The sequence below is a fragment of the Callorhinus ursinus genome, unplaced genomic scaffold, assembly GCF_003265705.2.
Source record: "Callorhinus ursinus isolate GAN/ISIS: 27379988/994484 unplaced genomic scaffold, GSC_fseal_2.0 scaffold114, whole genome shotgun sequence".
Taxonomy (NCBI): domain Eukaryota; kingdom Metazoa; phylum Chordata; class Mammalia; order Carnivora; family Otariidae; genus Callorhinus; species Callorhinus ursinus.
This window is the reverse complement of record NW_027397176.1, coordinates 175,674-188,233: the sequence shown is the minus strand read 5'-3', so window position 1 is coordinate 188,233 and position 12,560 is coordinate 175,674. Positions and strand designations below refer to the sequence as shown.

Genomic DNA, 12,560 nt, shown 5'->3' with positions numbered 1-12,560 from the left:
TGGGAGGGATGGGATGGCTGGGTGATAGACTTTGGGGAGGGTATGTGCTACGGTGAGCGCTGTGAATTGTGCAAGACTGTTGAATCACAGATCTGTACTTCTGAAACAAATAACGCAACATATTTTAAGAAAAAAGGAAAAGAAGAAGATAACAGGAGAGGAAGAAAAGGGGAGTATGTCAGAGGGGGAGACGAACCATGAGAGATGATGGACTCTGAAAAACAAACTGAGGGTTCTAGAGGGTAGGGGGGTGGGGGGATGGGTCAGCCTGGTGATGGGTATTAAAGAGGGCACGTTCTGCATGGAGCACTGGGTGTTATGAACAAACAATCAATCATGGAACACTGCATCAAAAACTAATGATGTAATATATGGTGATTAACATAACAATAAAAAAATTTGAAAAAAAAAATAAAGAGGAGAAATGGGGCAAATACAAATCTTTATTAATACCATAAAAGGCATAAAACTAGCGAAAAGTTACAAAGAACAAATGAGAAAAAATAAAACAAATAGGAAGAAGGTACATTTAAATGCAAATGTACCTGTAATATATAAAATATGAATTTTATATATTTTTAAAACCCAATTAAATTAATCCAGTTAAAACTAAGAGATTTCCGCACATATAAGTGGTAGATTTATAGCAAAGGTTGCAATGCAATGCAGCAAGGAAGGATAAACTTTTCAATATATGCTATTGGATCAAATGGATTTTCATATGGAAAAAAGAATACTATTGATACTTTATACCATATGTAAACATGATTTCAGATGAATTAATTCAAATTTATTTTATTTTATTATTTATTTAATCAATTAGCTAACATATAGTACATCATTAGTTTTTGATATAGTGTTCAACGTTAATTTGAATTTAAAAGATAAAATAAATAAATATGTAACAAAAAATAAGCCTTCAGAAAAAGATTTAAGAGAATAACTTAATGATCTTGGGGTAAGCAAAGATTTCTTGAGTGCAAAAAGCACTAATTACAATGAAGGAAAAACCTAATAGTTTGTAGTGCACTAATATTAAAATAGTCTGTTGACACATAAATATGGAGAATAAACTGATGCTTGTCAGAGGAAAGGGGGTGGGGAATGGGGTAAAATGGGTGAAAGGCAGTGAGAGAGAGAGACAGTGAAAGGCTTTCCATTATGAAACGAATAGTCATGGGGACGAAAGGTGCAGCATCAGGAATATAGTCATTGAGGAATATTGTACAGGGCCAGATGGTAGCTACACTTGTGGTGAGCAGAGCATAATGTATAGACTTGAGGAATTGCTATTATGTATAGCTGAAAGTAATGTAACATCTTGTGTCAACTATACATAGACACATATGTGTATATGATCTAAAGTCTTACATTAACTAAAATAAAAAAAAATTGTTGATGGAAAGTCATAATGAAATGAATGGGGAAAAAGCAAACCCCAAACTGTAGAAGACATCTGCAAAAGATATAGTTGCCAAAGGATTCATACACAGAATACAAAAACGAATTCTTACAAACCATTTAGAAAAAGAGGGGCATCTTAACTGAAAAATGAGCAAAAGTATTGTAATAGATATTTCACAAAATAGTACATCTAAATAACAAATAATCATAAGAGAGGTACATCACTTTATTAGTCATTGGATTAATGGAAATTATATTCATGAAATGCCACTGTATTGAATACAGTGAAAAAGACACATGCCGTATGTTGGCAAGGATGTGACGATCAAGAACTTGGTTACACTGCTGGAGGGATTAGCAACCGAAACTAACACTTGGGATAATTGTTTAGTGCTATCTACTGAGGATAAAATAAACATAAGACCCAGCAATTAAACTCGAAGCATATGTGGGGAAGAAATGTATGTGTGTGTTTATAAAAAAATATAGAAAATGTTAATTGCAGCACTATTTGTAAAACCCCCAAACTGGAAATATGAAAATGTTCAGTAGACAGATGAATGTCTTAGTTCAGGCAGCAATAACAAAATTCCACAGACTGGGTGTTTATAAGCAACAGAAATTTATTCCTAAAGTTCTGGAGGCTGGAAGTCCTTTATTGGGGTGCCAGCATGGTCAGGTTCTGGTGAAAACCCTCCCTAGGCTGCAGACTACTGATTTCTTGCTTTGTCCTCACCTCACATGGTGGAAGGCACTAGCAAACTCTATGGAGCCTCTTCTATGGAGGCACCAATCCCATTCACGAGTGCTCTGCTCTTATGACCTAATCACCTCTCAAAGGCCTCACCTTCCAATCCTATCACCTTGGGCATTAGGTTTTCAATGTATATATTTTGTGGGACACAAACATTCAGATCATAGCAATACATAAATAAGTTGCTATATATTCACATGACAGAGTATAACAGAAAGATAAAAGCAAACTACTCTGATATGCAATAATATGAATAAATTTCACAGACATATTCAGTGAAAGAAACCAAGCATAGTAAAAGAAGCACACAAGACCTACTATTATATTATTTCATTTCCATAAACTCCTAATCCAGGTAAAACTAATGTATGGTGCCAGAAGGAAAAATAGCAGTAGGATTTTCAAGAAGGCAGTGCCAAGGAAGGAGCATGGAGAGCTTCTGACTTGACAGAATGTTGTATATTTTGATCCATGTGCTCATTATATAGGGCATTCATTTTGTGAAAATTCATTAAGATGTTTAATTAAGGTATTTGCCCAAATCCTTAAAGTATATCTAAAATGTAAACTATTTTTTAAAAGATAAAAATCAGATGAGAGAAAAATTTATTGGCTGTATTCAAAAGATACAATGTATAAAGGCAGATAAAGGTTGAAAATAACAGGAAGGATGCCACCAGCGTTGCTTTTCTTTTTCAACATTCCTCTGCCTATTTGGGGTCTTTTCTTGTTCCATACAAATTTTAGGATTATTTGTTCCATTTCTTTGAAAAAAGTGGATGGTATTTTGAGAGGGATTGCATTGAATGTGTAGATTACTCTAGGTAGCATTGACATCTTCACAATATTAGTTCTTCCAATCCATGAGCATGGAACGTTTTTCCATTTCTTTGTGTCTTCCTAAACTTCTTTCATGAGTATTTTATAGTTTTCTGCGTACAGATCCTTTGCCTCTTTGGTTAGATTTATTCCTAGGTATCTTATGGTTTTAGGTGCAATTGTAAATGGAATCGTCTCCTTCATTTCTCTTTCTTCTGTCTTTTTGTTGGTGTATAGGAATGCCACTGATTTCTGTGCACTGATTTTATATCCTGCCACATTTCTGAATTCCTATATGAGTTCTAGCAGTTTTGGGGTGGAGTCTTTTGGGTTTTCCACATAAAGTATCATATCATCTGCAAAGAGTGAGAGTTTGACTTCCTCTTTGCCGATTTGGATGCCTTAGATTTCTTCTTGTTGTCTGATTGCTGTGGCTAGGACTTCTAATACTATGTTGAATAGCAGTGGTGAGAGTGGACATCACTGCCACGTTCCTGACCTCAGGGGGAAAGCTCTCAGCCTTTCCCCATTGAGAATGATATTCACTGTAGGTTTTTCATAGATGCCTTTTATGATATTGAGGTATGAACGCCCTATCCCTATACTCTGAAGAGTTTTGATCAAGAAAGGATGCTGTACTTTGTCAAATGCTTTTTCTGCATCTATTGAGAGGATCATATGATTCTTGTTCTTTCTTTTGTTAATGTATTGTATCACATTGATTGATTTGTGGATGTTGAACCAATCTTGCAGCCCAGGGATAAATCACACTTGCTCGTGGTGAATAATCCTTTTAATGTACTGTTGGATCCTATTGGCCAGTATTTTGGTGAGAACTTTTGCATCCGTGTTCATCAAGGATATTGGTCTGTAATTCTCCTTTTTAATGGGGTCTTTGTCTAGTCTTGGGATCAAGGTAATGGTGGCCTCATAAAACGAGTTTGGAACTTGTCCTTCCATTTCTAATTTTTGCAACAGTTTCAGAAGAATAGGTATTAATTCTTCTTTAAATGTTTGGTAGAATTCCCTGGGAAGACATCTGGCCCTGGGCTTTTGTTTGTTGGGAGATTTTTGATGACTGCTTCAGTTTCCTTAGTGGTTATGGGTCTGTTCAGGTTTTCTATATCCTCCTCGTTCAGTTTTGGTAGTTGATACATCTCTAGGAATGCATCCATTTCTTCCGGGTTATCTAATTTGCTGGCATAGAGTTGCTCATAATATGTTCTTATAATTGTTTGTATTTCTTTGGTGTTGGTTGTGATTGCTCCTTTCATTCATGATTTTGTTGATTTGGGTCATTTCTATTTCCTTTTTGATAAGTCTGGCCAGGAGTTTATCAATGTTGTTAATTCTTTCAAAGAACCAGCTCCTAGGTTCATTGATCTGTTCTACTGTTCTTTGGGTTTCTATTTCATTGATTTCTGCTCTGATCCTAATTATTTCTCTTCTCCTGCTGGGTTTAGGCTTTATTTGCTGTTCTTTCTCTAGCTCCTTTAGGTGTAGGGTTAGGTTGTGTATTTGAGACCTTTCTTGTTTCTTGAGAAATGCTCGTATTGCTATATACTTTCCTCTTACCTGCCTCTGCGGCATCCCGATGATTTTGAACAGTTGTGTTTTCATTTTCACTGGTTTCCATTAATTTTTTAACTTCTTTAATTTCCTGGTTGACCCATTCATTCTTTAGTAGGATGCTCGTTATCCTCCATGTATTTGAGTTCTTTCTGACTTTCCTCTTGTGATTGAGTTCTAGTTTCAAAGCATTGTGGTCTGAAAATATGCAGGGAATAATCCCAAACTTTGGGTACCGGTTGAGACCTGATTTGTGACCTAGGATGTGATCTATTTTGGAGAATGTTCCATGGGCACTAGAGAAGAATGTGTATTCCGTTGATTTGGGATGGAATGTTCTGAATATGTCTGTGAAGTCCATTTGGTCCAGTGTGTCATTTAAAGTCTTTATTTCCTTGTTGATCTTTTGCTTAGATGATCTGTCCATTTCAATGAGGGGGGTGTTAAAGTCCCCCACTATTATTGTATTGTTGTCAATGTGTTTCTTTGCTTTTTTTTATTAATTGGCTTATATAATTGGCTGCTCCCATGTTCGGGGCATAGATATTTACAATTGTTAGATCTTGTTGGATAGACCCTTTAAGTAGGACATAGTGTCCTTCCTCATCTCTTATTACACTCTTTGATTTAAAATCTAATTTGTCTGATATAAGGATTGCCACCCCAGCTTTCTTTTGGTGTCCATTAGCTGGACTTCCAGCTCTATTACAAGGCTGTCATCATCAAGACAGTATGGTACTGGCACAAAAACAGACACATACATCAATGGAACAGAATAGAGAGCCCAGAAATGGACCCTCAACCCTATGGTCAACTAATCTTTGACAAAGCAGGAAAGAATGTCCAATGGAAAAAAGACAGTCTCTTCAACAAATGGTGTTGGGAAAATTGGATGGTCACACCCAGAAGAATGAAACTGGACCATTTCCTTATACCACACACAAAAATAAACTCAAAATGGTTGAAAGACCTAAACGTGAGACAGGAGTCCATCAACATCTTAAAGGAGAACACAGGCAGCAACCTCTTCGACCTCAGCTGCAGCAACTTCTTCCTAGAAACATCGCCAAAGGCAAGGGAAGAAAGGGCCAAAATGAACTATTGGGATTTCATCAAGATAAAAAGCTTTTGCACAGCAAAAGAAACAGTCCACAAAACCAAAAGACAACTGACAGAATGGGAGAAGATATTTGCAAATGACATATCAGATAAAGGACTAGTATCCAAAATCTATAAAGAACTTATCAAACTCAACACCCAAAGAACAAATAATCCAATCAAGAAATGGGCAGAAGACATGAACAGACATTTTTTTCAAAGAAGACATCCAAACGGCCAACAGACACATGAAAAAGTGCTCAACATCGCTCGGCATCAGGGAAATCCAAATCAAAACCTCAGTGAGGTACCACCTCACACTAGTCAGAATTGCTAAAAGTAACAAGTCAGTAAATGACAGATGTTGGTGGGGATGTAGAGAAAGGGGAAACTTCCTACACTTTTTGTGGGAATATAAGCTGATGCAACCACTCTGGAAAACAGTATGGAGGTTCCTCATATAGTTGAAAATAGAGCTACCATATGGACCAGCAATTGCAGTACTGGGTATTTATCCCAAACATACAAATGTAGGGATCCGAAGGGGTTCATGCACCCCGATGTTTATAGCAGCAATGTCCACAATAGCCAAACTGTGGAAAGAGCCAAGATGTCCATCGACAGATGAATGGATAAAGATGAAGTGGTATATATATACAATGGAATATTATGCAGCCATCAAAAGGAATGAAATCTTGCCATTTACAATGACGTGGATGGAACTAGAGGGTGTTATGCGAAATAAGTCAATCAGAGAAATAGGTCAATCAGAGAAAGACATGTATCATATGACCTCGCTGATACAAGGAATTCTTAATCTCAGGAAACAAACTGAGGATTGCTTGTTAGGGGTGGGAGGGATGGGGTGGCTGGGTGATAGACACTGGCGAGGGTATGTGCTATGGTGAGCACTGTGAATTGTGCAAGACTGTTGAATCACAGATCTGTACCTCTGAAACAAATAATGCAATATATGTTAAGAAAAAAAGAAGAAGATAGGACGAGGAGAAAAATGAAGGGGGGTAAATTGGAGGGGAGACGAACCATGAGAGATGATAGACTCTGAAAAACAAACTAAGGGTTCTAGAGGGGAGGCGGTTGGGAGGATGATTAGCCTGGTGATGGGTATTAAAGAGGGCACGCTCTGCATGGAGCACTGGGTGTTATACAGAAACAATGGATCATGGAACACTACATCAAAAACTAATGATTCAATGTATGGTGATTAACATAACAATAAAAATTAAAAAAAAGAAAATAACAGGAAGGAAAAACATACATCATTCAAATACTCATTATTCCTGTATTCACATCATAAAAAGTAGACTTTAAGCAGGAGGTATTAATAAAGATAAAGAGACACACTCTGATGATAAGTGCATCAATTCCTATTTTTTTAGAGATTTATTTATTTTAAGAGGTGGGAGGGGCTGAGGGAGAAGAAGAGAGAGAATTTTAAGTAGACTCCTCACTGAGCAGAAGAGCCTGATGTGGGTTGATCTCATGATTCTGAAATCGGTACCTGAGCGGAAACCAAGAGTCTGACACTTAACTGACTGTGCCACCCAGGCGCCCCAATAAGTGCATCAATTTAACTGAAATATGTAAACATTCTATATCTTTATTGATCTGAGCCTTAAGAATATAAAGCAAAAATTTATGGCAATAAAGAGATAGAAAAATAATAATCGTACTTGGGGATTTCAACAACGTTCTCTACTAATACAATACACAAACACAAAACAGTAAAAATATGAAATATTAAACAAAACAATAAGCAAACTTGGACCAATTGACCAGGGGGGACATAGCAACAACTTTAGAGTATACATCATATTCAAGATATTTCAATATCGTCAATGTTTATCAAAAGAGACCACAGGCTAGGTTATAAAGTGCATTGTAACAAAAGTAAGTTCTTCTTCCACAGTGCAGTCAAATTAAAACTCAAATCAATTAAAACTCAACAGAAAGAAAACTAGAAAATACCCAAATGTTTGGAGATTAAGCAGTTCACTTTCAAGTAATCCATGAATCAAAGAAGAACCCAAAGCCAGTGTGAGTCCTGTAAAGGATGCACATGCAGGGATGAGTTGCCAGGACTGAGGAGCTGTTAGAGTCTAGAGTCAGCACAACCTGATGTCATTACTGACTCAAATCTCTGTGGTGACCTTGGGTTCACCAAATCAGACATTGGTCTGAGCCCAGTTACCTGCTGGAGCCATGAAGAAGGCATTGTTAGGTGGCATGATCTGATTTGGTCCATGGTTCCATCCTTAACAAAACTCCCACAACTAAATTAAGAGCATTATCGTAGGAAAAGCCAACCTTGATGTTATATGTGGCTAAATATGTTTTTAGGTCACTTGTTCTCCATAGCAAGATAGAGGCCTACCTTAGTATTAAGGATATACTTAAATAAATTTGTAGGTTTCTTCTGCTGCAAATATTTTACAGCTCAACAGTTTTCTGGCCCAACAAACCACTTATAAGCCTTTCCTGTTGTATTGCTTTTACTTCAGTTTTTATATTCAGCTTTAAAAGCTGTTGAAGTCTTTGATCTCAGTAGTGATCTCAGTGGAGCTCCATCCTTAGAAATCTAGTGACCGAGTACCTGAAATGTACAAAGGTTGATTAATAGATGATAAATAGATAATAAACAGATATTGATTTAAACTGTGGTGGTTACGGAGATTTATTGCTCTAAAAAGCATATATTGACTAAAAAAGTAAGGTCAGATTTTGACATTGAATTAGCAATAAATATTGATATATACCAGAGCAGAGAGGCAGTAGATGTAAATAATGCTTTCTACATGTGGAATCTAAAAATGAATCATTTGCTTTTCCAATCCCAGGTTCTCAACACACACACACACACACACACACACACACACACACACACACCCCTTGTTAGAAACATAAGAAAGAAGGTGCCTTGATTCATAGCCATTCAGACATCATCTGCATCAAATACCTTAATGACATTAGGATAATTACCAAAGTATGAATCTCCCTGTAGTCATGACAGTGCAGCCATCCCCAGGCTGATTTCACTCCAGCTCCTGGATTGATTGCAAAATAACATCATACTGAAACCCCATCTTACCCTGGCTATGTAGAGGAAATATTCCTACTCTCTACCCTCTGTCAGGAGAGGAATATTGGACTTTATTAAAAACAAAACAAAACTGTGCTTTCAGAACATGCAAGGCATGTGTACATAGACCAACTATCAGGATGGAAAGCAAGGAATATGATCAGTCATGTACTGTGAAAAAAATTTTCCTTTTCTTTTAGACACTGTCATGACTTTATAACACATGAAACACTTACCTACTACCTGCCCACCTATTTATCTGTCATCTGTATCTAACATTTGTCTGTCTGTCTTTCTGTCTCCCTTGGTGTGGATGTTGGCTGCATCCCTGATGCCCACTGAGAGGATCACTGATCATAGAAACTTACTGGAGTTCAGTTTTCAGGTTACAACAACTGACCCTGATGTTTATGGACACATTTCAGCAAGACCTTGAAACTTCTGAAATTGTATAAAAAATTGTGTGTATATATATTTATATGATGTATCTATGTATTTATCTACAAGAGAGAGTCTATAGTTCTTGACAGATTAGAATTTCAACCTGAAAAAGGATAGGAATTTAAAAAGAAACATTAATTAAAATGGGAAGAAGGGGAATTTGAAAGCATTGCTGAGATAAGAGCTTTCCTATTATTCTTTCTCATGGCAGAGCATCTCAGCAGCCATTCACAAGGGGGCATATGCTGCAGCAGGGCACTCATTTATACTCCATACCATTTTGGTACCTAGGGTCACAGGTACCTTGAAGTCATTTCTTCAACCAGCCCAATGCTTCCCTCTTGGGAAGTCTAAGCTTAGTGAATGTCCTACATTCAGTGCAGTTCAAGGTATAGAGGTACCCTCCTCCTCCTCTCCTAACACATTCCATGCAGATTTTTCCATGTTTTCACTCCTTTTGCTGTTTCAGCCAGGAATGCATTCCTTTCCCTTTGTTTGTGACAGTAACTTTTTGTCTTTTAAAGACTCAGTTGAAGAGCACTTCTCTAGTAAAAACTTCTGATTCTACTTACTGTGCTTCTCTATCGTAATCCCTCACCATCCTGTGTTTGTTTTTTCATAGTTCTGGCCATACTGTGTTTCTTCCTCACTGGACTGGGAGATCACTGAAGGCAAGCAGTCATGGCTTTTATCACCACATCCCCAACCCTAAAGACAGGGCCTAGCACTGAAGAGAGGTTCAGCAATTGTGTGTGGAAGGGAGTTCTTTGTAGCCCCAAAAGCCTCTGCCCTCTTCAAGCCTGTGCAGGACTTGCTGTCTGCATCACACATCTGAAGACACTTTTCCTGCATGGTGCAGCTGGTGTTCCCTATGGTTAATAAAGACACCCCAGGCAGATGGAAGGCCACTTGGAGAGAGAGAAAGAGACCATTTTCACACTTGCTGACTCACAAAGAAAGCAAGTCCACCCAATGTGTTTGGAGTACCTGTGAAGGATGTGGCTGCAGACACTAGTTAAGAGAAGCTGATCCTGTAGTGTTTGATACATTGGAAACACTGCCTCTGCATCTTTACAAACATGCTATTAAAAATTTCTGTAAGTGATGAACCACGGAATTCTACTCCTGAAACCAATACTGTGCTGTATGTTAATTAACTATACTTTAAATAAAAATTTGAAAAAAATACCAACAATATTTTTCACAGAACTAGAATAAATAATCCTAAAATTTGTATGCAACCAAAAAAGACCCCAAATAGCCAAAGCAATATTGGAAAACAAAAAACAAAACTGGAAGTATCACAATTCCAGACTTCAAGTCATATTACGAAGCTGTGGTGATCAAGACGGTATAAACAATAGACACATAGATCAATGGGACAGAATAGAAAACCCAGGAAAACCCACAAATATATGGTCACTTAGTCTTCAATAACACAGGAAAGAATATGCATGGGCATAAGACAGTCTTTTCAACAAATGGTGTTGGGAAAACTGGACAGCAATATGCAAAAGAATGAAACTGGACCACTTTCTTATACCAAACACAAAAAACTTCAAAAAGGATGAAGGACATAAATGTGAGACCTGAGAACATAAAAATCCTAGGAGAGAGCATAAGTAGTCTCTCTGATGTTGATTGTGATAACATTTTTCTAGGTATGTCTCCTGAGTCAAGGGAAACAAAAGCAAACATAAACTATTGGGACTACCTCAAAATTAAAAGCTCCTGTACAGCATATGAAACAATCAACTAAACTGAAAGGCAACCTATGGAATGAGAGAAGCTATTTGCAAATGACATACCTGATAAGGGGTCAGTATTTAAAACATATAAGGAACTTCTACAACTCAACACCCAAAAACCAAATGTTCCAGGTAAAAATGAGCAGAAAACATGAATAGATATTTCTCGAAAGAAGGCAGCCAGATGGCCAACAGACACATGAAACATTGCTCAACATCACTCATCCTCAAGAAAATGCAAATCGAAAACTACAATGAGATATCACCTCACACTTGTCAGAATGGTTAAAATCAACAACACATACACAGGCGTTACTGAGGATATAGAGGAAAATAAACACTCTTGCACTGCTGGTAGAAATGCAAATTGGTGCAGCCACCTGGAGAACAGAATGGAGGTTCCTCAAAATTTAAAAATAGAATTATCCTGTGATTCAGTAATTGCACTACTGGGTATTTACCCAAAAAATATGAAGACACTAATTCAAAGGGATACTTGCACCCCTATGTTTATAGCAGCATTATTTACAATAATGCAATTATGGAAGCAGCCCAAATGTCCATGAATGGACGAGGAAGAACTGGTATATATACATATATATCATATATATCATATATGTATAATATTATGTTAAATATATATATGGTGTATATAGATATATATATTCCATTGTGTACATATATTTTATTCTGTATATATATTCCATTGTGCACATATATATACATATATACATATGCACATATATATACATATATACATATATGTACAATGGAATATTATTCAGCCATAAAACATGAAATCTTGCCATTTGCAATGAAACTGCAGAGTGTAAAGCTAAGTAAAATAAGCCAGTCAGAAAAAGACAAATAGTATATGATTTCACTCATTTTGGAATTTAGGAAACAAAACAAGCAAAGAAAAAAAAAAAGAGAGAGAGAGAAGCATAGACATGGACTCTTAACTATAGAGACCAAACTGATGGTTACCAGAGGGGAAGTGGGAGGGTAGATGGGTGAAATAGGTGATGGCGATCCAGATTGCACTTATCATGATGAGCACTGAGTAATAAACATATGGAATTGTTGAATCACTATAATGTAACCCTGGAACTAATATAACACATTATGTTAACAATACTAGAATTAAAATACAAAAAACAATAAAAAAAAGAAATTGAGGAGCTGGTTCTAAAATTCAGATGGAATTGCAAGGGACTCAGAATAACCAAAACAATCTTGAAAAAAAAGTTCAAAACTTACTACAAAGCAACAGTAATCAATACACTGTGATACTAGCATAACAGTAGACATATAGATCAAGGGAGTGGAATTAGAAGAGTTCAGAAATAAACCCAAACATCTATGCTCAACTGGCTTTTGACAATGGTGCCAAGACCATACAAGGAGGAAAAAATAGGTTTTTCAAACATAGTGTTAGGACAAATGAATAGCCACATGCAAAAAAAAAAAAAGAAAAAAAAGAAAAAAAGATTTTTTTAAGCCTTACTTTAAACGTTATAAAAAAACTAACTTGGATGAGTCAAAGACCTAAATCTTATCAATATTTTTTTTAAAAAAAACATTTTTATTTTTAGAGTCATATTCAATCCCTTCATAGTAGTTACCC

At 36.6% G+C, this 12,560-nt stretch overlaps 1 long non-coding RNA gene across 9 annotated transcripts in view; it reads left to right on the top strand.

Annotated features, from left to right (window-relative positions):
- The window catches only part of LOC112813068 (uncharacterized), a 398,822-nt gene that overhangs the window by 301,955 nt on the left and 84,307 nt on the right, over nt 1–12,560 (top strand). Inside the window, exon 6 of one of the 9 annotated variants that reach the window (XR_012377161.1) lies at nt 9,808–10,322. The exons of the other annotated variants lie outside the window; for them this stretch is intronic. This is a non-coding gene — a long non-coding RNA (uncharacterized lncRNA). Of the gene's footprint in view, nt 1–9,807; nt 10,323–12,560 lie in introns of those variants that run through there. 9 annotated transcript variants of the gene reach the window in all.